This window comes from Athene cunicularia (assembly GCF_003259725.1).
Source record: "Athene cunicularia isolate RWA chromosome 4 unlocalized genomic scaffold, athCun1 chr4_part2, whole genome shotgun sequence".
Taxonomy (NCBI): Eukaryota; Metazoa; Chordata; class Aves; order Strigiformes; family Strigidae; genus Athene; species Athene cunicularia.
Window position 1 is genome coordinate 14,122,377 of NW_020799099.1, and position 4,232 is coordinate 14,126,608.

A 4,232-nucleotide genomic window follows, 5' to 3' on the forward strand; every position below is an offset into this window, starting at 1 on the left:
TTTTTTTTTAAAAAAAAAAAAGCAGTAGTACAGAATCGTTTAGGTTGGAAAAGACCCTCAAGATCATCATGTCCAACCATTAACCTAGCACTGCCAAGTCCACCACTAAACCGTGGCTGTAAGCACCGCATCTACACGTCTTTTAAATAGCTCCAGGGATGGTGACTCAACCACCGCCCTGACCAGCCCTTCCAATGCTTGACAACCTCATTCTGTGAAGAATTTTTTCCTTACATCCCATCTAAACCCCCACTGGTGCAATTTGAGGCCATTTCCTCTTGCCTTATTGCTCATTACTTGGGAAAAGAGACCCATCATCCACCTTTCAGGTAGTTGTAGCGAGCAATAAGGTCTCACCTCAGCCTCCTTTCCTCCAGGCAGAGGAACAACCTGGAGAATGTTGAGTAAAGAATTCAACAATGAACAAGAACAACTGCTTGAGAACAAAACGCCATACTATCCACAATATCCTACAGTACGTGCAAAAACCAGCCCAAAAATATAATTTTAAATGATAGTTTTTATCACCCACAGTTTCTTCGCAGCTTGAACCCTAGGCTTCCTGTGGCAGTGTCTCAGTCATCAATTATTTTTTTTTTTAATTATTCAGATGATACAGCCAGAAAAAAAAAAAAAAAACACAAACCAGCTCAAGCTGGGTGCCTCCAGAGAAGAACCCTGAAAAAAGAAATCCCTGGGCAATTATACCCTCACAGAATGTACACCCGCCCCTCACATGTTCTTTACGTGCCTTTTGGTTCAATGGAATGCCTTCTTCACCTTCTCTTATAATTGCTGCTACTGTAGACTGCATCCACAGCTGAGCTTGGATACAGCTAGGGGCTAGTGAAACATTGCCTTGAATTGTTCCAAGTGCATCAACTGGTGCTCCTTTTCATTAACTTTTTCCAACTGAGGTAGGATATCAGACACAAGACACTGGTTAGTCCCTAATGCTAATGGAGGATCTCAATAGGTGTTCTAATTTGCTTAAGTCTCTTGCGGTTGCACTCAGCAAAATAAGAACACAATAAGACAGTGTATAGTCCCTTCCATTTGAGTTCAAATTTTGATTTTCAGGAAATTAAGTCCTTGTCTCCAGGCCATATATCATGTACCTGCATTTCAGGCGGTGTGGGTTGATACAATTGAGCATATTTCCTTTTGTCTTCAAACCCTTTTTGTGTATATAAAATACTGGGTCAACTGTTCATCTCCATCTAAGAAGCTGGTCCTAGCAGGGACGAAGGTCCCAGGTACAGCTAAGTGCCTGTCAAATGCTCTTTCTGCTGGTGACAACCCTAGATGTTGGCGAGGTGTATACCCAAAATTGCCTAGCACTATTCTTAAAAATTCAGACCATTTCAAATCTACCTGACTACAAGTTTGAGAAACTATTTTTGAGAGTCCTGTTCATTTTTTCCACCTGTCCCGATGACTGCAGATGATATAGAATCTATTTAGAATCAGTATAAATAGTTACCCATTGATTACGTCCCTACCAGGCTGCTCCGTTAATGCAGTTAATTCAGGCCCTTGGACACTCACCAAGGGTTGTCGATTTTCCTCTTCAAGTACATCTGAGTTTCTCACCACAGCGTAGCCTTTGTGTCATTTTTCCATTCACACAGTATGACAATCTGTTGGTTAAAAGGGTTAGATCTGAGGTCTCTAGAGGCTGATCCTGCAGATCTTCCCATAGGCAGCTGGAGTGAAACACTACCTGAGCACAATCATGATGCGCCTCACCATCAGAAGGAACATGTGGGAAAGAGGCAAGTCAACATTGGCCTGTCAGCCCTGCACAGCCTCTGAGAAACAGCTAAGCCTTGATGAGAAATAGGTCTTGGGAGAAAGATAAGAAACTGCTGAGTTGTGCCAAGGTGGCAGGGAAAAACAGACAGCTGCAACACTGAATTGTGGAAAAATACTGAACTGTGAGAAGTTGCCGCCACATGAACAAGAAGGTGATTGGTCTGCACAGCATGTGTTAGAGTGATCTTATGCTGATAGGAGAAAAGGTTCATAGCTGTCTAATTGCTGATTTGCCTATTATGAAGTAAGAGGTTTAATGAGAGTATAAGTATGTATTGTTGTAAGAAGAGAGAAAGAAGAATAAAGAAAGAAGATGGCCCCTGCCCTGCAGAAAAGAAAAAAGAACGCTCTGACATTATTTTGGCCGCTACAGGAACAGACAGTAAAATTGCTGGATTCAAAACATTACATCTTTTTAAAGTAATATTATCTGCATTCAAAATTATTAATTCGTAGCGATATACTCTTTGTGTGGGACAGTGCTTGTGTAGCATGTTACTTAAGAATCAGTTCTACTTCATGTGGGACACACACAGTCCTTGGGTCATCCGGCACTAATGGTCTGCCTTTTTCTGTGCTAATCGCTGTTGCTGCTATTGCTCTAACACAGGAAGTACTCCCTGCCGGTAGAGGACCCAGTCAAATTGAGTAATAAACCACGGGGCGGCAGTGTAGATGTAGCTTTTGAGTAAGGACTCTGGTGGCTACTCCTTTGTTCTCATGCACAAATAGTTCAAAGAACTTGGAGTAATCTGGCAATCCCAGTGCTGGAGAAGAACCTAGAGTTCCTATCATAGTTTGGAAAGCCTTCTCTCTCTCTGGACCCTATCGTAGAGGCTCCACTTCATCTGCCTAGGTAGCTTCTGTCAATGGCTGGCTTACCTCCTCTAGCCCTGGTATCCTGGGCCTGCAGTACCCTACAGTGCCTAAATATCCTCACAGTTTTTTCTTTGTTACTAGTTGAGGTATTTCTAAAATAGACTGGACCTGTTCTGGGTCTACTAATCTTTGTCCTTCTTTTAATAGGAATCCTGAATATTTTACTTCCTGGTGACGCAGTCAAAAGAGATGTACAGTGACCTTTTTCTGCTAGGTGGTGTAGCCCATATAAATGTTTCTCATCAGGTACAAGGACCACAAATCACTGGCTCTATTGCGTAAGCCTGATACAATGCAGGCCTTGCTTTACCATTGAAAGAAGCTAAGAGATTGGTATGAGGCAAACATCCCACCCCTGACAGGGCCAGGGGTGCCGAAGCAGCATGAAGTCAGCAAAAATCTGTGGTAACTAAGGGAGAAGCAAAGGCAGTAGGGGGAGATCATGACCACCAATTCAATTCAAGACCAAAAAGCATGTTCCCCCCGACACCTGCAAGGGCCATGCGTGCTAATTTACACAGCAAGCAGCACTAATTTAAATATAACTAACCAATAGCAGGTGCCATGGTAATTATGGACCAATGAGTGTAAACTGAGGTTTTTACTAAGCACGCGATAAATAGGTTGCAGTTCCTTTATGTAGCATGCTAGCTTTGTGGAATCACACCCTAACACCCATATGGAATAAACATATATCTCAGCTCTGTGTGCGAGATTCGCTTTTGCACACCAGGTAACAAACCCTGTTTGAGGGACAACAGCAGTACATAGACAAATAGTATCTTTCAAGCAATCTTCATACATCTTTCTAGCAAGTAACGGATCACCTGCATATTGTGTAAGTGCTGATTTACCTGGTAGTTTTTTCTCAGCGTTCCCAGCATTCATGAAAAAATTGTAGGAGACCCTGCAAGCACCACATAAAGGCAAATAAAAGTTGGCTGTTCTCATCTAAAGGGATGCTGAAGAAAGCAGTGGCTACATCAATCACAGTATAATACCTTACCCAATATGGTATTTGTAAAGTATGGTAGAGGCATCGGGCACTACTGTGCGAGGAATCACTACGTGCTGGTTAACTACCCCACACATCTTGTACAAAACGGTATTCTGAGTCTCCATCTCTATCTAATCTATTCTTTTTTACAGGAAGCATAGGAGTATTATATGGTGACACATGCTTTCAGAATTCATTGGGCTAAATACTGGTATATTTGCTTCTGTATACTCTTCTCAGCTTCTTGCGGAATAGGATACTGTTTCACAGCCAGAGTGGGGGTTCTTCCCTTTGTGTTTATGTTTATGAGTTGAGCTGAAACCAGTAACCCTACATCTGTGCTACTTTTACTCCACAACTTTTTGGTATGCATTTCAACTCTTCCAATATTTTTAGCTCATTATTTGGGCTTTCAGTGACCACAGTCATTCCCATGATTATTATGTCTGTTCCTTCAGGTAGCAAGCATAATTCTATGTCTAGAGCCTGCAAGAGATCTCTCCCTAACAGGCATGCTGAGGAGTCTCCAACAATACAAATC